The sequence below is a fragment of the Sus scrofa genome, chromosome 6, assembly GCF_054392235.1.
Source record: "Sus scrofa isolate SSC_HxYL_T2T_F1_AM1 chromosome 6, Sscrofa_HxYL_maternal_Yorkshire_Landrace_v2.0, whole genome shotgun sequence".
NCBI classification, from domain to species: Eukaryota; Metazoa; Chordata; class Mammalia; order Artiodactyla; family Suidae; genus Sus; species Sus scrofa.
In genome coordinates, this window is record NC_139388.1 from 844481 (window position 1) to 869982 (window position 25502).

The following is a 25502-nucleotide window of genomic DNA, read 5'->3' on the forward strand; positions in this document are numbered from 1 at the left end:
ATTGGGTGCCCATTCACCTTTGCAATGATAGCTGGGCAAAGATTGATCTGCCAATGCAGCCCTTGCCACAGGCACAACAGTCATATGGAGAGACTCTTAAGCCAGGCAGCCACGAGGGAACTCCCTGACATCTTGCTGGATGATACCTATCAACCCAGCTTAATTCATCAATCCTGGCCTCAGTCAGGCCTCCATACCCTGGCACCATCCTAAAAAGTGAGGCTCATCTCAAAAGGCAAGAAAGGAATATCCCTAAGCCCCTTGAGTGAACAAAGCACAGGGATTATCCAACTGCCCACACTCATGCCACTTAAGTGCTCCCGTTTTGTCATTAGCACCACACTCTTTGCCACCTAACTAAAGGCCAGATGGTCAGGTCTTGGAAATGGCCAGCTCATGATTCCATATTGATGCTGTGTGGGTCTCGGCTCCTGCCCCTGAGGAACCCAAGGCATTCCAAAACCCAGGGAAGGCTTCAAGCATTCAAAGCACACTGCTACCCAACCGGGCTACCCATGCCCCTCCAAATGCTCAAGAGATACCTCTGTCACTGCCTGACATGAGCCTTCTTGGACCAGAGAGTCCCTGAGGTCCAGGAAACAACCAAGAATCCCCTGTGTGCCTGTTTTTGGATGCACTCAAGACACCATCAGCCCCAAAGCTGAGCCTGCACTTTTAGAGCCTCAGAGCTGCACCTGGGGCCAGAAGGTCCTCTGGCCCCTTCGTGTGGACATCTGCTCTAAAAGCCACTCTCAGGCTTTCGTTCTCTCTTTGGCTCAGTAGTCCCAGGGGTTTCACTGCCAGGGGGTGGGTGGGAGGGGAGATGGCTGTTAGGTCTCCTAACCCCGCTTTCATGAAATAGGAAGAAGTGCCTTTCAATGTGGGCTATTTCACTCTTTAAGCCTTTCAGAGCCCTGAGGCCAACCCATGCCATGCCTCATTCTTTAAACCCTCAGCTCATTACCCATCATGGTATGCCAGTCTTCTTCCTTGTCTGTTTAACCCTGCACTTATGTACTTATGAAGATAGGTGTGTAGGTATGGAAAAATCAATTTTTTTCTGAATTGTCCACCTGGAATTCCCTCCTTTGATAAGTCTGGCCTCGCTTCTCTCTGCCTCCCTCTCTTTCTCTCTCTCTCTCTCTCTCTCTCTCTCTCTCTCTCTCTCTCTCTCTCTCTCTCTCTCTCTCTCTCTCTCAAAAATGCTTCTCTTTCTCTCTTTCCCTCATTGTTTCTAAAATTATTTACCCCACCTGGAGGGTATATGTGTGGGTTGCCCCTCAATGTTTTTCAGGCCACAGTGGTTAAACAAGCCACCCCAATAAAAAGCAGTTCTTTGACCCATGGTAACTGGATGGATCTCAGGGAGAGCTCTCTTTATATCAACCTAACTGCCTTAAATGCCCAACCTGGCTTTAGGTCATATCTACATATAAGGTGCATAGAAAGAGGAGAAGAGGTTCACATGGAAAGAAAAGGATGGAGTTTCATGAGTCCTCTTTAGAGAAAATACCCAGCGATTGGCACTGCTGCTCTCAAAGTATCACCATTCATGCCCCTGCCATGCTCAACCTGCAGGCACTCTCTCTGGATCCCAATACCCAAGTCAGGCTAGGCTTCCAAAATAAACAACACAACCACTGATAAGACCCACAGCAAAATGAAACCATCACCCCATTTAAAAATGCAGGAAAGACCTGAAGACAATTTTATATATACCAGACACAGAGAGCAACAAGCACCAGGAAAATGAACACCATCACTCATTAGGAAGGAGTTGCAAATCAAAATGAACCCCTCACCCTCTCTGAATGGCCATTATTAGGACCTCTTCAATAAACGATCCTAGACTGGACGTGGAAATGAAAACGCCCCTCCCCCAAAATGAGGGTGTGTAGGTAGATTTGTACAATGACTAAGGAGCACAGGAACTGGGTCATCCAAAATATCAACCTAGTAAGACAGAATGACCCAGCAATCCCACTCTTGGGCATATATCCTGAAAATGTTCTTTGCAAAAATTAAATGCCCTGCTATGTTCATGCAGCACTATTCAATAGCAACACATGCAAACACATTCTCTGTCCATGGAGAGATCATTGGATTAGGAAGAGGATGTCCATATACCCAATGCATCTGTACTCCTCCAAAAAAAGGCTGACCAAAATCCCATCGGCAGCCACACAGATGGTAAGAAAAACTCTCACACTAAATGAAATATGTACAAAAACAGGAAGACAAATACCATGGGAAACCCCTTCCCTCTGGACTCTGAAAAATGACACCCATGAAGCTGTCTACAGGAAAGAAAAGCATGGACTGGAAAACAGATTCGGGGTTGCCAGACTGGAGGGGGAGGCTGCAGGGAGGACTGGGATGTGGAGGATCATACATCCAAACTATGGCCTGCAGAGAGGGGAAGCATAAAAATCCTGCTGTTTAGCACAGGGACCTATATCTCATCACTCTTTTTCAAGCAAATGGAGGACAAAGCAAGAAAAGGTGCCTGCGTATCCAGATACGACTGGGCTGCATTATCGTTACAGTGAAATGGAGCCCCAGGAATCAGCGAGAATCACAAATAATAAAGGATTAAAAAACCCCAACAATATTAGAGCCTCAGGTTTCATCCAAGAAGGTGTCAGGGTCGATTCTCCTGACTCTCAGGAAAAGAGAGGCACACTGGCTCTGGTGAACCTGGCAAGAATTCCCAACCTACTGACATCAGGCCAGACCAAATTACCTAGCATATACACATTTATTTCTGTGATCATCTTCTTTTTTTTGACCTCCCATGCACAACTCGCAGGGCGTTTATGGGCATCCCCAAAACAGGTCACGCTAGGCATCCAAAATGAACAGCTCAACCACTGAAATAAAGAAAAGGTTACACAAAGTCAACCACCCAGTTGACAAATGGAGGAAGCCTGAATAAATATTTCCCAAATCCAGATACACTGAGGGCATCGCGGCCCTGAAAAAAGAACACCATCGCTCACTCATGGAGAATTGCAAATCACAATGAGGCCTAGGGACCTCCTCAGGCCTTTCCCCATAGCCAATCTTAGGATGCCTTTGAATGAAAAACCCTGGACAGGGTGTGGAAAAGAAGGTGCCCTCCTACACTATGGATGTGTGCATCTATTTGTACAACCACTATGGACCACAGGATCCAAGGCATCTGAAAAAGAAACCTAGGATGACTGTGGGACCCCACTCTCCCACTCTTGGCCATATGTCCAGAAAATGTTCTTTTCCAAAATTTAACCTGTCCACTAAGTTCAGTCACGCTCTTCACAACAGCAAGATACAGAACCACACTCTATGTCCATAGACAGCTGAATGGATTAGGAAGCAGACATCCATATACACAATGGAAGTGGACTCAGCCATAAAAATGTGCAAAAAAACATGCCATTGGCAGCCACAATTTGGAAAGAAATTCTCAGACAAAATGAAAGAGAGTCACAAATGCCATGGGAAACCTCTTCCCTCTCAAATCTTCCAAATGACACCAAGGTACCTTCCTACAGGAAAGAAACCCTTGGAATGAAATACAGATTTTGGTCACCAGATTGGACCAGGAGGGTTTGGGGATGCCTGGGATTTGGAAGGTAATAGATGCAAACACTTTACCTTGGAGTGGGTGAGCAGAGACATCCTGCAGTTTAGCACAGGGAACAATATCTTGTCACTCTTCTTGGAACCAAAAGGAGGGTAATGGTGGAAACACAACATGGACAGACCTGTAAGATGGGATCAATTTGTTGTTAAAGTGAAATTAAACAACAAATTTCAGTGACGATTTAAATATATAAGGATAAACAAAACAAAACAGAAAATTTAGCTTCTCAGCGTTCACCAGAGAAGGGGTCATGGTCGAGACCGCAGCCCCTCAGGGAAAGAGACATGCAAAAGGACTCGTTGGATTCTGTCAAGATTTCCTAGCCTAGGGAGTTCCCGTCGTGGCGCAGTGGTTAACGAATCCGACTAGGAACCATGAGGTTGCGGGTTCGGTCCCTGCCCTTGCTCAGTGGGTTGACGATCTGGCGTTGCCGTGAGCTGTGGTGTAGGTTGCAGATGCGGCTCAGATCCCGCGTTGCTGTGGCTCTGGCGTAGGCCGGTGGCTATAGCTTCGATTCAACCCCTAGCCTGGGAACCTCCATATGCCGTGGGAGCGGCCCAAGAAATAGCAACAACAACAATAATGCTGAGGGAGCGGCCCAAGAAATAGCAACAACAACAACAATAACAACAACAACAAAAGACAAAAAAAAAAAAAAAAAAAAAGATTTCCTAGCCTAGCCATATCAGACCAGACCTAATTACCTGGCCTTTATGAATTTATGAGTATCAATACATGTTTATTCTTGAATTTATTTACATACTGAGGGGTTTTTTTGTTTTGTTTTGTTTTGTTTTTGTCTTTTTGCCATTTCTTGGGCCATTCCCGTGGCATATAGAGGTTCCCAGGCTAGGGGTCCAATTGGAGCGGTAGCCACCGGCCTATGCCAGGGCCACAGCAATGTAGGGATCTGAACTGCAATTTGCAACCTACACCACTGAGCAAGGCCAGGGATCGAATCCACAACCACATGGTTCCTAGTCAGATTCGTTAACCACTGAGCCACGATGGGAACTCCCAACATACTGTGATATTTTCCTGTACACATGTGTGGCATGCAAATACACTTGGCCCTGCAAAAACATCCACTAGTAGGATGCATATCCTCAGGCTTGCACTTCAAACCAACTGCCACCCAAGATATTGGGTCAGGAGACTGTTTAGGGTTTATTCATCTACCCATTTCCTTAGCCGTTCTGTTGTATGAATTATATGTGTGTATATGTGTTAGTGTATGCACATAAAAATACATTTATTTAGAGAGAGGGAGACATAAAGAGAGAGAGATAGTCATCAACTCATTTCTATATCAATTTGGCTCATTATTTTAGAACTCTGTTTTATTTATCAATTAATGTGGGTGCCCACTGCCACATGTCGATGTAGTCTGGCCAGAAGTTGATCTCCCAGTGCAGATATTGCCACAGCCACAGCAGTGACTAGGAGAGTACTTAAGCCTGGCAGCCACATGGGAACTCCCTGAGAGCTTGCTTGATGACATCTGCCCTGCTAAATTCATCACATCTGGGTTGACACAGGCCTCCATCCCCTGGCACTCTACTGACAACGGAGGCTCATCTGGAAAGGCAAGAAGGACATGTTCCTCAGCCTCTTGAGTGAACAAAGCACAGGGATTAGTCCAGCTGTGCGCCCTCATGCCACGGAAGTCCCCCATTGACTCTTCAGCACCACCTCATTCTCAGCTACCTGAACCCCTGACCATCAGGGGCTTGAACATGGATGGCTCATGATCCAACACCGATGCTGTGTGTGTCTTGGTGCCTGCCTCTAGAGGAACCAAGGCACACTGAAACCCAGGGGATTCAAAACACCCTGCCACCGAACCAGCCTGACAATCCACCTCCAAATCCAGAAGGGATACCTGTGCCCTCTTCCTGACTTGAGGTGTCTTGAAGTAGAGAGTCCCTGGTGCCCAGGAAACACCAAAAAATCCTCTGGGTAATTGTGTGCATTCTGACAAAGACACCATCAGCTCCAACAATGAACCTGCACGTTTTGAGCCTGGGAGCTCTCAACTTTTAGAGCCCAGGAGCTGCACATGGGGCCAGAAGTGATTCAGACACCCTTGTGTGGATGTCTGCTCCAACAGCCCCTCAGGTTTGTCTCCTCTATCTGGCTCAGCAGTCCCCGGGGCTGCGTTGTCAGAGGCCCTTAGGTGGGTGAGGTCTCCTTCCCCTGCTTTCCAGAAAGACAAAGAAGTGCCCTTCCGTGTGGGCTCTATCTCTCTCAAAGCCTTTCAGAGCCTGGACGCCAGCCTATGCCATGCCTCGCTGTGCAAACCCTCCTCTCATGACCCATCCTATCATTCCAGCCTGCTTCTGACTTTAGAGAGCGCTGCACATTTGTATGTCTGAAGATAGGTGGGTAGGAATGGAACGACTGGATTTCTCTTAATTTTCCCCCTGTGTTTCCTTCCTGCGTACAGTCAAGTCTGGCCTCGTTTCTTGTCTTTTTTTTCTTTTTGTCCCCCTGTTCTATCTTTCCCTCTTTCTTTCTAAATGCATTGACCCCACCTGGAGCGTGCGTGCATTATCCCACCTTCAATATTGGCCAAGGCCCAGGGTGTCCTGAACTCAACCCAGCAAGAAAAGCAGACCATCTACCCAGGGGGTGAGAAGGGATCTCCATGAGAGCTGTTTGTGGATCAGTCAACAGAGCGGCCTGCACATGCCCAACATGGCTTTAGGTCCCATCTTAACACGTGGTGCATAGAAAGACGAGAAGAGGATCACATGGGAAAAAAAAAGGATGGAGTTGCCTGAGACCTCTTGAGAGACAAAGTCCAGGTATTGGCACCTCTGCTCTTCAATATATCACCATTTTCGCAACTCCCATGCACAACATGCAGGAACGATATGTGCATACCCAAACCAAGGGCAGTCTGTGCTTCCAAATAGAAGAGCTCAACCAAAGAAACCAAGAAAGAGAACACAAAACCAACAACCCAGAAGAAAATGGGGAGGAGTCCAGAATAAACATTTCCCAAATCCAGATAGGCAGATGGCATCAAGCAATGGAAAAAGAACACCATCCCTCACACCTAGAGGGTTCCCAATCATGGTTTGGAGGGTCCTCGTCAGAACTATGTTCATGGACATATTTAGGACGCCTTTAAATGACAAACGATTGATAGGGTATGGAAAAGAAGGTGCCCTGTCATTGGGTCGGGTAGTATGTCCACAGGAGTTGGGTCATCCTAAAAAGAAACCTAGAATAGCTGTCGGGACCAGCCCTCCCACTCTTGGCCATTTATCCCGAACATGTTCTCTTCCAAAAGGTCCAGGCCCTGCTCTGTCCAGGCAGCCCTCTCTACAAGACCACGACATGGAAACACATACTAGGTACATGGACAGTTGTTTGGGTTAGGAAGCAGATGTCCATATGTGCAGTGGAAGCGGATTCAGCCATGAGAGAGTGCCCAAAAAGGGCCATTGGCAGCCACAGGGTTGCGAAGGAACATTGTCACACGAAATGAAATAGGTCTGTGAGAGAGACCATATCCCATGAAAGTTCCTTCCCTCATGAGTCTTCCAAATGACAACCCTGATCCTTCCTACAAGAAAGAAACACGTGGACTGCCACTCAGAGGGTGTTTGCCAGATGGCAGGGGGAAGGGGTGGGCATGCCTGGGATTTGGAAGGTCATAGATCGAAACACTTGCCCTTGCAGTGGGCTGCAGAGACATGCTGCTGTACAGCAGAAAGAATGATATCTAGTCACTCTTCTTAGAAACAAAGCGGGGCTCATGTGAGAAAAAACAGGATGGATACACATGTCAGAAGGGAAGAATTTGTTCTGAAAAATGCAATCAAACCACTTCTGCAAGCGACAAGCCAAAATAAGAAATGTGGGGAAAAACAAACAAACAAACAAAATAAAAAAAGAAAAATTAGCATCCCAGAGTTCCCCTGAAAAGGTGTCACAGTCAAGAATCTTTCCCCTTGGGAAAAGACAAAGGCCAAGGGACTGGGTGGATACAGTCAAGACTTCCTAGCCTAGCCACATCGGACCCGACTTAATTACCGGTCGTGTAGGAATGCAAGAGTATAAAGACGATTATTTCAGAACCGATTTACATCCCGAGTTATTTTCCTGCACCCATGTGTGGCGTGCAGATCCACTCTGCTCCGCAAAAACATCCACTCTGAGGCTGGGCATCACCAGGCTGGCATTGCCAACCACTCCCACCGAGATATTCGATCAGGAGAGAAATGAGGATGTATGTATCTATCCATTCCATAACTACAGGTTCACACCGTGTGTGTGTGTGTCTGTGCGTGCGTGTGCGTGTAGAATTGTATGGAGAGCTATACATGCATATATATGTGTATGTATATATATTGAGAGACAGGGAGAGGGAATGCACAAAGAGAGAGAGAAATCGAGGTTGGCATGGAGTCATTTCCTTATCCCTTCAGCTCATCGGTCTCCATCGCTCTTCCTATTCCCCCTTTGATTTGGGTGCCCCCTGCCACACGGAGCTTTGTCTGGCCAGAGGTGGATCGCCCAACGCAGCTCTTGCCCCAGCCACAGCAGTGACCGGGAGAGCCTCTGAAGCCTGGCAGCCACGTGGGAACTCCCCAAGAGCTTGCTTGAGGAAACCAATCAACCATCCTTAACGCATCAGACCTGGTTTCCGTCAGGACTCCCTAGCCGGCCGCCCTCCTGGAAAGGGAGGCTCCCCTCCCAAGGCACGAAGGCCATTTCCCTCAGCCCCTTGAGCCAACAAAGCACGGACATTAGCCCAGCTGCCGGCCCTCATGCCACCGAAGCCTCCCCCACAACCGCCCCCGTTTCTTCCTCAGCACCACCCTCCCTCTCACCTACCTGGACCCCTGACGCGGAGGGGCTTGACCAGGGCCAGCTCCCGGTCCCATCCCGAGGCTGTGTGTGTCTGGGCGCCTGCCTCTAGGGGAACCCAAGGCACGCCGAACCCCAGGAAGGGCTTCCAGCATTCAAACCCCACTGCCACCCACCCAGCCTGCCATTCCACCTCCAAATCCAGAAGGGACACCTGGGCCCTCTTCCTGACTTGAGGGGTCTTGGGGGCCAGAGTCCCTGGGGCCCGGGAAACACCCGCAGACCCTCTGGGGGCTTACCGTGGGTGGGCTCCGCTCAACACTCCGCCAGCCACACACAAGGCTGAGCCTGCGCGCTTTGGGAGCCTTGCAGCTCTCACCTGTTGGCGCCTGGGAGCTGCACCTGGGGCCAGAAGGGGCTCTGGCGCCCTCGTGTGGACATCTGCCAGAACAGCCCCTCTCAGGCTGGCCTCCTCTCTCTGGCTCGGCAGTCCCCGGGGCTGCGTTGTCAGGGGCCCATCCATGGGCGGCTGGGGTCTCCTCCCCCCGCTTTCATGGCATACCAAGTCGGGCCCTTCCACGTGGGCTCTGCCTCTCGCCAAGGCTTTCAGAGCGCCGACGCCCACCCATGCCATGCCTCGCTGGGTGAACCCTCATCTCCAAATCCATCAGGTCGTGCCAGCCTGCCTCCCTTTTGATCGAGCTTTGCACATATGTATTTAGGAAGATAGGTGTGTAAGGATGCTTACTTGTCTTCCTCATTTTCCCCCTGTGAGTCCTTCCTACGTACCATGAAGGCTGGCCTCCATACTTTCCTCTTCTTTTGCCCGCCCCCCGCCCACGGGTCCCTCGTTCCCGCTTTCTTTCCACATGTATTGACCCCACCCGGAGCGTGCGTGATTGGCATCGCCAAACCCAACATCCCGACCATCTCAGCCCTGTTCCCCAGGGGGCCAGAAGGCATCTCAGGGAGAGCTGTCTTCGGACCAGCCAGTCGAACGGCCTTGCCTATGCCCGGCCTGGCTGCAGCTCCCATCCTCTCACCAGGTGCCCAGAAAGGAGAGAAGACGCGCCCATGGAAGGAAAAGGGGAGTTTCATGAGCCCTCTGGAGAGACAAAGCCCAGCGCTTGGCACCGATGCTCTCCCAAATACCTATGTTTTGGCACCGCCCGTGCACACCTCGCAGGCACTTGGTGCGCATCCCAACAGAAACCCGCGTCACGCTGGGCTTCCAAATTGAACAGCTCCACCACGGACACCCAGAACGAGAACACAAACCCAACGACCCAGGTGGCAAACGGGGAGGAGGTCCGAATCAACTTTGCCCCAATCCACATAGCCAGAGGGCATCCAGCAGCGGACAAAGGAACCCCCTCCCTCATTCCTAGCGAATTCCAAATCACACGGACCTCCAGGGCCCTCCTCAGCCCTGTCCCCGTGGCCATCCTTAGGACGCCTTCGAATGACAAAGCCTGGCCACGAGGTGTGGGCCAGAGGATGCCCTCCCACAGGGTGGCTGTGTACGGCCATTGGTTCAGTCGCTTGGCCCCACAGGGTCCAGGGCATCCGCAAATGAAACCCAGAATGGATGAGTATAAAGACTTCATTATTTCTGAACCCATTTACTTCCCGAGTTATTTCCCTGCACCCATGTGTGGCGTGCAGATCCACTCTGCTCTGCAAAAGCATCCACTCCCAGGCTGGGCATCCCCAGGCTGGCACTGCCAACCACTCCCACCGAGATATTGCATCAGGAGAGAAATGAGGATGTATGTATCTATCCATTTCCATCGCTCCACATTCATACTGTGTGTGTGTGTGTGTGTGTGCGCGCGGGCGAGCGTGCGTGTGCGTGTAGAATTGTATGGAGAGCTATACATGCATATATATGTGTATGTATATATATTGAGAGACAGGGAGAGGGAATGCACAAAGAGAGAGAGAAATCGAGGTTGGCATGGAGTCATTTCCTTATCCCTTCAGCTCATCGGTCTCCATCGCTCTTCCTATTCCCCCATTGATTTGGGTGCCCCCTGCCACACGGAGCTTTGTCTGGCCAGAGGTGGATCGCCCAACGCAGCTCTTGCCCCAGCCACAGCAGTGACCGGGAGAGCCTCTGAAGCCTGGCAGCCACGTGGGAACTCCCCGAGAGCTTGCTTGAGGAAACCAATCAACCACCCTTAACGCATCAGACCTGGTTTCCGTCAGGACTCCCTAGCCGGCCGCCCTCCTGGAAAGGGAGGCTCCCCTCCCAAGGCACGAAGGCCATTTCCCTCAGCCCCTTGAGCCAACAAAGCACGGGCATTAGCCCAGCTGCCGGCCCTCATGCCACCGAAGCCTCCCCCCACACCCGCCCCCGTTTCTTCCTCAGCACCACCCTCCCTCTCACCTACCTGGACCCCTGACGCGGAGGGGCTTGACCAGGGCCAGCTCCCGGTCCCATCCCGAGGCTGTGTGTGTCTGGGCGCCTGCCTCTAGGGGAACCCAAGGCACGCCGAACCCCAGGAAGGGCTTCCAGCATTCAAACCCCACTGCCACCCACCCAGCCTGCCATTCCACCGCCAAATCCAGAAGGGACACCTGGGCCCTCTTCCTGACTTGAGGGGTCTTGGGGGCCAGAGTCCCTGGGGCCCGGGAAACACCCGCAGACCCTCTGGGGGCTTACCGTGGGTGGGCTCCGCTCAACGCTCCGCCAGCCACACACAAGGCTGAGCCTGCGCGCTTTTGGAGCCTTGCAGCTCTCACCTGTTGGCGCCTGGGAGCTGCACCTGGGGCCAGAAGGGGCTCTGGCGCCCTCGTGTGGACATCTGCCAGAACAGCCCCTCTCAGGCTGGCCTCCTCTCTCTGGCTCGGCAGTCCCCGGGGCTGCGTTGTCAGGGGCCCATCCATGGGCGGCTGGGGTCTCCTCCCCCCGCTTTCATGGCATACCAAGTCGGGCCCTTCCACGTGGGCTCTGCCTCTCGCCAAGGCTTTCAGAGCGCCGACGCCCACCCATGCCATGCCTCGCTGGGTGAACCCTCATCTCCAAATCCATCAGGTCGTGCCAGCCTGCCTCCCTTTTGATAGAGCTTTGCACATATGTATTTAGGAAGATAGGTGTGTAAGGATGCTTACTTGTCTTCCTCATTTTCCCCCTGTGAGTCCTTCCTACGCACCATGAAGGCTGGCCTCCATACTTTCCTCTTCCTTTGCCCGCCCCCCGCCCACGGGTCCCTCGTTCCCGCTTTCTTTCCACATGTATTGACCCCACCCGGAGCGTGGGCTTCCAGAAGCAGCAGCTCAAGTATGGTACCCATGACCAGCAATAGAATACCAGCAACCCAAATGAACAAGGGGAAGAGACCTCAATCAACTTTCCCTAAATCAGACAGATATAGGGCATCAAGCACCGGAACAATGAACACCTTCCCTCATTGTGCCCTGTATATCATCGACAATCAACAATAACTCATGTGACACACAAAGGCCTCAATTAGCTGCTCATCTTTCACCAGAGATGTTAGCGTTGAGGCGGCTGCCCCTCGGGAAAAGCGACAGGCAGAAGTCCTCCGTAGAGCCTGTCAAGACTTCCTAGCCCAGCCACATCAGACCAGACCTAATTTCCTGACATTTATGAACTGATGCTTATAAAGACGTTTTCATTGATTAATTTATGTACATGCTTAGATCTTTTCCTGCACCCTTATGTGGCATGCAGATTCACTATGCCCTGGAAATGCATCCACTCCTAGGCTGGACATCCCCAGGCTTGCACTTCCAACAAAATACCACCGGAGATCTTGGGTCAGCAGAGCCTTTAGGATTGCTTTATCTCTCCAACTTCATAGCTATTCTGGTGGACTGTCTATGGATATGTATGGGTAGATATGTATATACAGAGAGAGATAGAGACAGAGACAGAGTGATTGACTTACTTCTTTCTCAATGAAGCTCATTCTTTTCCCTCTCTGTTTGCATGGATCCATTGATTTGGGTGCCCCTTGCCACACTGAGGTGTTGTCTTGCCAGAGACTCATCTCTGAATGCAGCTCTTGCCACAGCCACAGCAGTGATCAGGAGAGCCTCTTTGGCCTGGCTGCCACATGGGAACTCCCTGAGAGCATGGTGGATGAGACCAATCAACCCTGCTTAATTCATCAGACCTGGTCTGGGTCAGGCCTCCATAGCCTGGCACCCTCCCGACAAGGGAGGCTCACCTCGACAGACAAGAAGACATGTCCCTCAGGCTCTCCACCGAAACCAGCACAGGGATTTTCCTGCCGCCCCCATGAATTCCCCCGAAGATACCCAGGGAATGCTTCTCGCATTCCAAACCCCCTGCCCCCCAAGCAGCCTGCCAATCCACCTCCAAATCCTGAAGGGACATCTCTGCCCTCTGCCAATCCTGAGGCGTCTTGGAGGAGAGAGGCCCTGGCTCCCTGGAAACACCCGAATCTCATCTGGGTGCTTGCTGTGGGTTCCACTCAAGACACCATCAGCCCCAATGCTGAGCCTGCGCATTTCGAACCTTGGCGCTCTCACCTGTTAGAGCCCCACAGCTGCACCTGCGGCCAGAAGGGACTCTGGCGCCCTCGTGTGGACATCGCCTCAAACAGCCCCTCTCAGGTGTTCCTCCTCTCTCTGGCTCAGACGTCCCCAGGGCTGCATTGTCTGCGTCCCATATGTGGGTGGGGTCACCTTCCCCCGCTTTCAGACAAGGCCAGAAAAGGCCCTTCCACCGGGGCTCTTTCTTTCTCAAAGGCTTTCAGAGCCCGGAGGCCCACCTACGCCATGCCTCGCTCTGGAAACCCGCATCCCGTGAACGAGCATGGCATGCCAACCTTCTTCCGTTTGCTACAGCCCTGCACTCACGTATTGATGAAGAGATGTGTAGGGATGGAGTGATGGATATTTTTCAGAATTTCCCCCCTGGGATTCCTTCCTTCATATTGTTCAGTCTGGCCACGGTACCCCTCCGTCTCTCTTTATTTCTTTATATAGTTCCAGGTCTCTCTTTCCCACTTTCTTTCTAAGTGTACTGACCCCACCTGGAGCATGTGTGCGTTGTCTCACCGTCGATGTTGGCCAAGGCGCAGAGTTTTCCAAACCCGACACACCAACAAACTCAGCCCTTTTCCCCAGGGGGCCAGAAGGGATCTCAGGGAGAGCTTTCTTCAGATCAGTCAAGGGAGCTGCCCGAATGAGCCCGACCAGGCTCTAGGTCACGCCTTCACACAGGTGCATAGAAGGAAGAGAAGAAAGTCCCATGGGAAGAAAAGGATGGCATTTCATGAGACCTCTGGAGAGATACAATTCCCAGCGATTGGCACCACTTCTCTCCAAACTACCACCGTTTTGGCACCTCCAATGCACAACACACAGGCACTTTATGCCCATTCCCAAACCCAGGTCCTGCTGGGCTTCCAAAAGCAGCAGCTCAAGCACAGAAGCCAAGACCAGCGACAGAACACCAACAACCCAAATGAACAAAGGGGAAGAGACCTTTCCGCAAACCAGACAGACAGAGGCATCAAGCACCGGAACAAGGAACACCAGCACTCTTTCCTAGAGCATTGCTCAGCACGAGGAGGCTGAGGGACCTTCTCAGCCCTCTCCCAATGCCCTAGACAGGGTGTGGACAAGAAGGTGCCCTCTAGAGTGTGGGTGTGTAGGTCCATTTCTACAACCAGTGTGGGCCATAGGATCCAGGGCACTCGAAAAACGACCCTGGAACGACCATAGGAAGAAGCACACCCGCGCTTGGGCACATGTCTATAAAACGTTCTTTTCCAAAGGTAAGTGCCCCACGTTGTTCAGGCAGCACTCTTCACGATAGGAAGCCATGGAAACACATTCTATGTCCAGGGACAGATGACTGGATTAGGAAGAGGATGTCCATATGCACAATGAAATAGTACAAATTCAAAAATAAAGGCAAAGAAAATGCCACTGACAGCCAGTAAGAAAACTCTCATCCGCAATGGCATATATCCAAAATTGAAAGACAAATATCTGGGGAAACCCCTTCCATCTGGACTCTGACAAATGACACCAAGGAACCTTTCTACAGTGAAGAAACGCATGGACGTAAAAACCGATTTTGTGTTGCCAGAGTGGATGGGGAGGGCTGGGATATGGAAGGTCATGCATGCAAACAATTGCCTATGGAGTGTACATGCATAAATTTACTGCTGTTTATCAAGGGACCTACAACTTGTCATTTTTTGGGGGAAGGAATAGGAGGGTAATTTCAAAAAGTTGCATGTATATCCATGTGCAATTGGATCACTTTTCGTTAAAGTGAAATTGATCACCATGAATCAGCAATAATCACAAAAAATAAAAGATTTAAGAAACCCAACAATATTAGAGGTTCAGGGCTCTTCAGAGAATGTGTCAGGGTCGAGATTGCTGCCTCCCATGAAAAGAGACAGGCACAGTGACCTCGCTGAAACTGGCAAGGTTTCCCAGCCTAGCAACCTCAGGCCAGACCAAATTTTCTAGCGTGTATGAATTTACTTCTGTCAAACCATCGTTATATCTTAACTTTTGACTTCCCCACTATTTTCCTGCACCTGTATATGGCAGGTAGATACCCCCTGCCTGGGAAATGAATCCACTCCAAGGCTGGACCTCTGCAGGCTCGCATGTCAAACCCTCTGCCTCCCAAGATATTGGGTCAGGAGAGCCTTTATGACTGTGTTACCCATCCACTCCCTTAGCTTCCTGTAGGAATAAATACATACGTGTATAAATGTGTGCATATCTATGAGGAAATATTTATATAAGTATGTATGTATTCATTGACTTTTCCTTCAGCTCATTGTTTTAAATACTTGTATGTATGTATCGATTTATGGGGTTCCTCCTGTGACACTGGGATGATGTCTGCCCAAAGACTGATCTGCCAATGTGGCGCTTGCCACAGCCACAGCAGTGACACCGAGAGACTCTTAATCCAGGGAGCCATGAGGGAGCTCCTTGACAGCTTTCTGGATGAAGCCAATGCACCCAGCTTAATTTGTCCATGCTGGTTTCGGTCAGGCCTCCATAACCTGGTGCCAACCTGCAAAGGGGGGCTCATCTCGAAAGGCAAGAAAGGAACTTCCCTAAGCCCCTTAAGCCAAAAAAGCACTGGGATTAGCCAACTGCCCACACTCATGCCACCGAAACCTGCCCATTGATTCATCAGCACCACCGTCTTTCTCCACCAACGCAAAGGCCAGAAGGTTATGGACTTGGAATTGCCCAGCTCACGATAGCACACTGATGCTGCGTGGGTCTCAGCTCCTGCCTCTGAAGAACGCAAGGCATGCCGAAACATAGTGAAGGCTTCAAGCGTTCTCAGCATGCTGCCACCCAATCACGCTACCCATCCCCATCCAAATGCTAAAGGGACGCTTGTGCCCGCGGCCTGACATGATCCTTCTTAGACCAGAGAGTTTCTGGACTCCAGGAAACAACCAATAATCATACTCTCAGCCCCAATGCAGAGCCAACATTTTTTGAGCCTTGGAGCTCTCACCTGTTAGGGCCTCGGGGCTGCACCTAGGGCCAGAAGTTCCTCTGGTGCCCATGTGTGGACATCTGCTCTAAAAGCCAGTCTCAGGATTTCCTCCTCTCTCTGGCTCAGTAGTTCCTGGGGCTGCACTGTCGGGGGAGCCAGATGCCTGTTAGGTCCCCTTCCCCCACTTTCATGAAGTACCAACAGGTGCCTTTCGAAGTGGGCTATTTCACTCTCAATAACTTTCAGAGCCCTGATGCCCAACTATGCCATGCCTTGTTGGGTAAACCCTCAGCTCCCTACCCATCAAGGCATGCCAGCCTTCTTCCTATTTTACATAACCCTGCACTTACGTATTAATGAAGATATGTGTGGAGGTATGGAACGATTGATTTTTTTTCTTAATTTTCCACCTGAGATTCCTTCCTTCATTAAATCTGGCCTCATTTTTCTCTGTGTATTTTTTCCTCTTCTTCGCTTTCTCTCTTTCCCTCATTCTTTCTAAATTTATTGGCACCACCTGGAGCACGCATGCGTACTTTGCCCATGAACGTTTTTCAGGCCACAGTTGTTACCAAACCCACCACAGCGACGAAACCAGACCTTTTCCCCAGGGGGCCGGAAGGGATTTCAGGGAGAGCTCTATTCATTCAACAGTGTTGCCTGAATATGCCTGACCAGGCTGGGTCACGCCTTCACACTAAGTTCGAAGAAAGAAGAGAAGGGGGGCACATGGAAAGAAGCAGATGCAGTTTCCTGAGACCTCTCAAGATACAATGCCCAGCGACTGGCACCAATGCTCTCAAAAATACCACCGTGTTTGCAACTCCCATGCACAACACGCAGGCACTTTATGCTCATCCCCAAAACCCAGGTCAGGTTGGACTACCCAATTAGCAGCTCAAGCACAGAAAACAAGAAAAAGCAGCAGAAAACCGGAAGCCAAATGAAAAAAAAAAAGGGAAGATGGAGTTCCCATCGTGGCGCAGTGGTTAACGAATCTGACTAGGAACCATGAGGTTGCAGGTTCCATCTCTGCCCTTGCTCAGTGGGTTAACGATCCGGCGTTGCCGTGAGCTGTGGTGTAGGTCACAGACACGGCTCGGATCCCGCATTGCTGTGGCTCTGACGTAGGCTGGCGGCTACAGCTCCGATTCGACTCCTAGCCTGGAAACCTCCATATGCCACGGGAGTGGCCCAAAGAAATAGCAAAAAGACAAAAAAAGAAAAAGAAAAAAAGGGGAAGAGACCTCATGAGACCTTTCCCCAAACCAGAAAGCTGGAGGGTATCTAGCACCGGAAAAAGGACCGGCATTGCTCATTCATAGAGAATTTCAACCCATGAGGTCGAGGGCCCTCCTCTGCCCTCTCCCAGTGGCCATCCTTAGGACGCCGTCCAAAGACAAACCCTGGACTGGGTGTGGACAAGAAGGTGCCCTCCTACAGTGTGGGTGTGTAGGTCCCTGTGGACAACCACTACGGCAAACGGCAGGCACGCTCCAAACCCAGGGAATGCCTCAAGCATTCGAAAACCACTGCCACCCAACCGGGCTGCCAATCCACCTCCAAATCCTGAAAGGACACCTGTGCCCTCTGCCTAACAGGAGGCATCTTGGAGGAGAGAGTCCCTGGTGCCCAGAGAACACCCGCAAATCCTCTGGGTGCCTGCTGTGGGCTCCGCTCAAGACACCATCACCGCCAACTAGCGCTGAGCCTGCGCGTCTCGAGCCTTGGCGCTCTCACCTGTTAGAGCCCCACAGCTCCGGTGCCCTCGTGTGAACATCTGCTTGAACAGCCACTCTCGGGTTTTCTTCCTCTCACTGGCTCAGCAGTCCCTGGGACTGCACTGTCTTGGGCCCATATGTGGGTGGGGTCTCCTTCCCTCACTTTCAGGAAAGACCAAGAAGGGCCCTTCCAGGTGGGCTCCTTTTCTCTCAAAGGCTTTCAGAGCCCTGAGGCAAACGTACACCTTAGCTCGCTGTGTATACTCTCATCCCGTGGGCCATTATGGGATGCCAGCCTTCGTCTGTTTTGATAGAGCCCTGCACTTACGTATTGATGAAGAGAAGGGTGTAGGGATGGAACGATTAATATTTTTCTTATTTGCCCCTTTGTGATTCCTCCTTCGTACACTTAAGTCTCTTCTCGACTCTTATTTGGGTTTTTTGGGGGAGGGGGGTTGATATAGATATTTTTCTGGTTCTCTCTACCCCTCTTTCTTTTTAAGTATATTGACCCCACCTGGAGTGTGCCTGCATTGTCTCCCCACCGATTGCTGTTCAAGACACAGTGTTTACCAAAACCACCACGGCAACAGAACCAGACTTTCCCCAGGGGGCCAGAAGGGATTTCAGGGAGAGCTTTCTTTCGATCAGTCAATGGTGTTGCCCGAAAACGTCTGACTAGGCTTCAGGTCACGCCTTCACTCCAAGTTCAAAGAAGGAAGAGAAGAGGGTGCCATGGAAAGAAATGAATGCAGTTCCCCGAGACCGCTTGAGAGAAAATGCCCAGCAACTGGCACAGCTGCTCTCCAAAATACCATCGATTTTCTGCCTCCCAGGCACAACACGCAGCCACTTTATGTGCATCCCCAAACTCAGCTCAGGCTGGGCTTCTGAAATTAGCAGCTCAATTACAGAAACCAAGACCAGCCACAGAAAACCAGAACCCAATGAAAAATGGGGAAGAGGCCTGATGAGACCTTTCCCCAAACCAGGAAGACAAAGGACTTCAAGCCCCTGAAAAAGGACCAGCATCACTCATTCATAGAGAATTTCAAATCACAACAAGGCCGAGGGCCCTCCTCAGCCCTCTCCCAGTGGCCATCGTGTGAACATCTGCTTGAACAGCCACTCTCGGGTTTTCTTCCTCTCACTGGCTCAGCAGTCCCTGGGACTGCACTGTCTTGGGCCCATATGTGGGTGGGGTCTCCTTCCCTCACTTTCAGGAATGAGCCTTCGAATGAGCAGCCCTGGACTGGGTGTGGACAAGAAGGTGCCCTCCAGAGTGTGGGTGTGTAGGTCCATGTGGACAACCATTATGAACCACAGGATCAGGGCATCCGAAAGAGAAACCGAGAATGACCGTAGGGCCCAGGACACCCACGCTTGCACATATATTCAGGAAATGTCCTTTTCTAAAAGTTAAACGCCCCGCGTTGTTCAGGCAGCACTCTTCACCAGAGCAAGCCATGGAGACACAGCTGATGTCCATGGACAGATGATGGGATTAGGAAGAGGTTCTCCGTATACACAGAGGACGTGTACTCAGCCAGGAAAATGTGCAAAAAAAAAAAAGTAACTTTGGCAAGAAGAACTCTCACACGAAACAAAATATGTCTCCGAGAGAGACACAAAGAGCGTGGGAAAGCCCTTCCTTCCAGAATCTTAGAATGACACCAAAGAACCTTCCTCCAGGAAAGAAACTCATGCCCTGCAAAAGAGACATTTGGTGGCCAGATTGGAGGGGAGGGTGTGGGAAGGACCTGTCTGTGGAAGAAAACAGATCCAAACACTCGCCCTCGGCGTGGGTGGTCAAAGACACCCAGCTGCTGAGCACAGGGAACGACATGCAGACAGTGTATTTGGAAGCAAAGGGAAGATGATGTGAGCAAAACAATACGGACAGACAAGTGTGATGGGGTCACTGTGGTGTTCAGTTCAACTGGGGCCCCATGTATCAGCGACAGTCGAAAAACAGTCATGATCAAAAACAAAAACAAAAAAATGACAGAATGAGCAGCTCAGCACTCACCTGAGAAGGTGTCAGGGTCAAAGCGATTGCCTTTTGGGAACAGAGACAGTCAAAAGGAATCTGCGGATCCTGTGAGATTTCTTAGCCGAGCCACGTCAGACAGACCCGATTACCTGACTTGTAAAAATGGCGAACAAGCTGTCATTGACAGCAACATAGACAGTAAGAAAACTCTCATCCTAAAAGATACATGTGCAAAAGGGAGAGATAAACACCATGGGAAACCCCTTCCCTCTGGACTCTGACAAATGACACCCATGAAGCGTTCTACAGGAAAGAAACCCATGGACCTGAAAACAGATCTGGGGGTGCCAGACTGCGGGGGGAGGCTGTGGGGAGGCCTGGGGTTTGGAGGCTCATCCATCCAAACGATTGCCTGTGGAGAGGGGAAGCACATAGATTCCGCTGTTTAGCACAGGGACCTGTATCTCGCCCCTTTTTCAAGCCAAAGGAGGATGCTGCAAGGACAGGTGCCTGTGTATCCATGCACGATGGCATCGCTTTGTCGCTACAGTGAAATTTTGCCCCAGGAATCCGCGAGAATCGGAAATAATAAATGATTAAGTTCTCCATGGAGCTCATTCTTTCCATATCTCTTTTTATTCATACATTTATTTGGGCGCCACCTGCCACATTGGCATGCTCTCTGGCCAGGGTTGGATCTCCCAGTGCGGCTCTTCCCACAGCCACCACAGTGACACCGGGAGAGACTCTTAAGCCTGGCAGCCACCAGGGAACTCCGTGAGAACTTTCACTAGCCCCAGCTTCCTTCAGGCCTCCGTACCCTGGCGCCATACTGAAAAGAGAGGTGCAGCTCAAACGGCAAGAAGGAAATTGCCCCAGGTCTCCTGGGCGATAAGAGCACAGGGATGAGCACAGCTGCCCCTCATCATGCCACCCAAGTCCCCGGTTCACGCCTCAGCACCAGCCTCTCTCTCCACCTCCCAAAAGCCCCGACAGTCAGGGGCTTGAAAATGGCCAGATCAACTCACGACTCAGAGCCTGTGTGGGGCTCGGCTCCTGCCTCTGGACAAACAACAGGCATCTCAAAACCCAGGGGACCCCTCAAGCATTCGAAACACACTGCCACCCAACCAGGCCGCAGGCCCGCATCCTGTGCTGAAGGGACACCTGTGTCCTCGGCCCGAACTGAGGCATCTTGGAGCAGAGGGGCCCAGGGGGCAGATCTAAAAGGAAAAAAAAAACCAAAAAAACTACTGTAAAAGCGACGATAAACTCAAGGAACAGCAAAAGAACAAACATGAAGGCGTTAAAAAAAAAGGACTTCAAAATCATAAAATGTGGGGAATGAAAGAGCATCTTAGACTCTTTTTTCTTTTTTTTTTTAGAATGTGACAATCAGGCTAAAGCAGGCAGATATATGAAGGGATTAACATACTTGGAAAACAGGGCAACCACAAATCTAAACCAAATATCACACTCACAAAAACTAAAAAGAAGGGGAGTTCCCATCGCGGCTCAGTGGTTAGTGAACCCGACTAGCAACCATGAGGACACGAGTTTGAGCCCTGGCCTTGCCGAGTGGGTTAAGAATCCGGCATTGCCATGAGCTGGGGTGTAGGTCACGATGCCACTTGGATCCCGCGTTGCTGTGGCTGTGGTGTAGGCTGGTGGCTACAGCTCCGATTGGACCCTTAGCCTGGGAACCTCCATGTGCCGCGGGTACGGCCCTAAAAAGACAAAAAGGCAAAAAAAAAAAAAAAAAAAGATTAAGAAGAGGGCACAAACCCCGTGCGGTTCAGTGTATTTTTAAGCTCCTTGCGTGTGTGGGTCAGTGTCTGCATGAAGTGGAATAAACTGTGCCCACCGCCAAAAAAAAAAAAAAAAGAAGAAGAGGGCACAAGCCTAAAATAAAAGGAAATCATCCAACCAAAAAGAGAGAAAGGAACAAAGGAGAAACAAAATCAACTGGAAAAAACAAGCTTTAAAATGGCAATAAATACATATTTATCAGTAATTACCTTAAATGTCAATGGACTGAATGCTCCAGTCAAAAGACGCAGAGTGGCAGACTGGATAAAGAAACAAGAGCCTGCAATCTGCTGTCTCCAAGAGACTCTGCTTAGGGCAAGGACACATAAATTCAAAGTGAGGGGACGGAAAAAGATAGTTCATGTGAATATGGAAGACGGGAAAGCAGGGGTTGCAATACTCGAATCAGATGTACAGACTTTAAAACCAAGGCCGCAAAGAAGGACAAAGAGGGACACTATTAATGATAAAAGGATCCATTACAATCGTCGTTATACACGCCCCTGACATAGGAGCGCCCAGATACATACGGCAAATACTAACAGCCGTAAAAGGAGGAATCCACGGGAGCACAATCACAGTAGGAGACTTTAACACCCCGCTCACATCTTCGGACAGACCTTCTAGAAAGAAAATCAGTAAGGCAACAGATTCTAAACGACACAACAGAAAAGTCAGACCTAACTGACATTTTCAGGGCCTGACATTCCCAAAAATCAGAATCTACATTCTTTCCAAGTGCACGTGGAATATTCTCACTGACCCCATACTGGGCACAAAACTCACCTCAACAAATCTAAGACTACAGAAATCATTTCAAGTATCTTCTCTGAGCACAGTGGCATGAAACTAGAAATCAACCACAAGAAAAGAAATGAGAAAAAACTGACTACATGGAGACTAAACGACCTGCTACTAAAAAACCAATGGTCATCTCAATAGATGGAGAAAAAGCCTTTGACAAAATCCATCATCAATTCATGATAGAAACTCTGGCCAAAGCGGGTATAGAGGGAACATACCTTCACATAACGAGTCGTTTATGGAGTTTCCACTATGGCGCAGCAGAAACGAACCCGACTAGGAACATGAGGCTGTGGTTTGATCCCTGGCCTCGCTCAGTGGGTTAAGGATCCGGCGTTGCCGTGAGCTGTGGTGCAGACTCGCCTTGGACCCTGCGCTGCTGTGGCTCTGGCATAGGCTGGCGGCTACGGCTCCGATTAGACCCCCTAGCCTGGGAACCTCCATATGCCGTGGGAGTGGCCCAAGAAATAGCAAAAAGACCAAAAAAAAAAAAAAAAAAAAAACTCAGAGAAAAGCCGAAAGACTTCCTGCTAAAATCTCAAACAAGACAAGACAAGGATGCCCACTCACACCACTTTTATTTAACATAATATTGAAAGTCATAACCACAGCAGTCAGACAAACAAAAGAAATAAAAGGTATCCACATTGGAAGAGAAGAGGTGAAAGTGTCTCTCCGTGCAGATGACATGACACTATACATAGAAAACCCTAAGGACTCCACACGAAAACGACTCGAACTGATCAAGGAATTCAGCAAAGTAGCAGGACACAAGGTTAACATGCAGAAATAAGCTGCCTTTCTGTATACTGACAATGAAATATTAGAAAAGGAATATAAAAATACAACACCTGGGAGTTCCCATCGTGGCGCAGTGGTTAACGAATCCGACTAGGAACCATGAGGTTGCGGGTTCGATCCCTGCCCTTGCTCAGTGGGTTAACGATCCGGCGTTGCCGTGAGCTGTGGTGTAGGTTGCAGACACAGGCCAGATCTAGCATTGCTGTGGCTGTGGCTACAGCTCCTGATTCAACCCCTAGCCTGGGAACCTCCCTATGCCACAATGCAGCCCTAAAAAGCAAAAAAATAAAATAACACAAATCACATCCCTCAAAATTAAATACCTACAAATAAATGAATAGCCTGTTCTCCAAAGAAAACATACAGATGGCCAACAGGCACATGCCAAAATGCTCAACATCACTAATTATTAGGGACATGCAAATCAAAACTACAATGAGGTACCACCTCACGCTGGGCCGGATGGCATCATTAAGAAGTCGCCCATCCTTGAACACGCCAAGACTGCACCACCTCCTGCAGGTGGGGGGTCCCAGTCCTTGAAGTCCCCTCTTTGCCTGGAAATTCAAGCTCCTTTTTCTGTGTCTTCCACCTCCATCTCCGTGTTTCTATTTGGCATCAGGGTACAGGGGCAGCCAATACTTGGGGGACCTTCCGACCAGGAGACTGAGTCTAAAAACTTGGAAACCAACAGCCCACCCCCTCCTAAGTGGGGCAGAGCCCACTTGGTGACCCGAAGCGCCCACCTTACCCGAGGCTCAGAGATCTCCAGGGACACATCTTACCTGAGTCAGGAGGGGTCCCAGCTCCAAACTGGGGCAACAGCCCCCTGGACTACTTACTGTGTGACGCCCCTCTCTGACCTGGGACCTGGAGCTCCTCTTCTGAAAAACAGAAATGTGTCCCACACACACACACAAAGTCAAGATGTAAAATTACATATTCCCAAATAAAAGTGGCCTGTTCCTGGATAATCTACCTTTGCATATCAAGCAGCGCGTGAGGGGTGCTCCGAGGGTGTGTATACCTGATAAACGAACGGACTGCAAACACATCAGAGTCTCCGGAGCCTAAAAAACCTTTACCGGAATGTTTCCAATAAAGAAGGTTGGTGGAAAATAGAAACGTGTCGCGAAGGAGCAGACGGTGAGTTTCAGGGTCAGTGCACGCGGGGGCTTGGAGGGGGACGCGAGGAACGAAAAAGCTCTCAGCCACCTCCGTGACTGTGGCCAATGAGACAGACCTGGACTCCAGGCTACTGCGCTGGCTGGGTCCTAGACAGCCACGGGCCCTGGACTGTCCCTGAGCTGACCAGGGACGGCTCTCCTGTTCGGATGCGAACGCCGTGGCCTGGAGAAAAGCTGCTGGCTGGGAGAAACAGTCAGCCTCAGGTGGCCAAACAATGGCAGAGCCAGGGTGGGAGAGGCCCACCCTAGGGTCTGGGTTTTGCCTTCTCCTGGGCCCTCGAAGGCCGTGAGCAGCTACCCAGCTCCCACTGTGGTCGCTCGGAGAGAGCAGTGAGGGCTGAGGCCCGGGGCCGTCACACCCAGGTAGGGGCAGCTGGAGCCCTGCCCTCCACCCGGGCTCAGCAGGAAGCACTCACAGAAGGTGGGCCTGCGACCCTCAGAAAGAGGAGCGGCGCAAAAGGCAGCTGGTGACTGGCTGCCGCCGGCAAAGCCCCTTGACAACTGCTGGGAATTAAAAACAGAATCCGGGTAACCAAGTCTAACCTTCTTTCCACCGCGCTCAGTCTAGCCTCCCAGGCTGCTTGGGTTCCGCGGGCACAGGCTCCGCACACCAGAGGTCCTGCCGAGAAGCGGCAGCGCCCAGCCCTCAGCTCAGCCGCGCCGGGATCCGCAGCCCCGGCGGGTCCGAGCCCCGAGGGCGCTGCCCCTCCCTCCGGAAACAGCTGGCGCAGCCCCGCCCACCGCCGCGGGGGGGGGGGCAGCGGGGGGAGCGGGGGGCGGGGCTGCGCTTCTCAGTCCTCGGAGCCTAATGTAAGGCTTTCCTTTGATTCCAAACTGTGTCACCCTATTGGCTGGAAGGACACTGGGCAGGAGGGCCCTTGGCCGGGGGCTGACTCCGAAGTGTCCTTATCAGAAATTGAGAACCTCGCGGTTTCAATGAACGGACAAGTCAACCAAACTGTAATTAGTGCAGTTGGTTGTGTGAGGCTCTTGTCAATTAAGGTGATTCTAAGACTTTGATCTGATGTTTCCATCACTTCTGCGTTTTTGCCTTTTTGTCTTTTTAGGGCCGCACCTGCAGCATACGGAGGTTCCCAGGCTAGGGGTCGAATCGGGGCTATAGCCGCCGGCCTACACCACAGCCACAGCAAGGCCAGATCCGAGCTGCGTCTGCAACCTACGCCACAGCCCAAGGCAACCCCCGATCCTTAACCCACGGAGCGAGGCCAGGGACGAACCCGCAACCTCAAGGTTC

The 25502-nt window shown here is 50.8% G+C and overlaps 1 protein-coding gene across 5 annotated transcripts in view; it reads right to left on the reverse strand.

Annotated features, from left to right (window-relative positions):
• The window catches only part of LOC102168158 (uncharacterized), a 52595-nt gene extending 27662 nt beyond the window's left edge, over positions 1-24933 (reverse strand). For 2 of the 5 annotated variants that reach the window (XR_014805040.1, XR_014805039.1), the window contains exons 1-5: positions 24791-24933; positions 24304-24428; positions 24040-24139; positions 23508-23944; positions 3637-3746 (exon numbers count right to left, since the gene is read on the reverse strand). The gene's annotated coding sequence lies outside the window, so the exon portion shown is untranslated. Of the gene's footprint in view, positions 1-2757; positions 2871-3636; positions 3747-19682; positions 19796-20674; positions 20870-23110; positions 23223-23507; positions 23945-24039; positions 24140-24303; positions 24429-24790 lie in introns of those variants that run through there. The other 3 variants (XR_014805043.1, XR_014805041.1, XR_014805042.1) reach the window with 3 other exon arrangements.
• Positions 24934-25502: the final 569 nt, after the last annotated feature.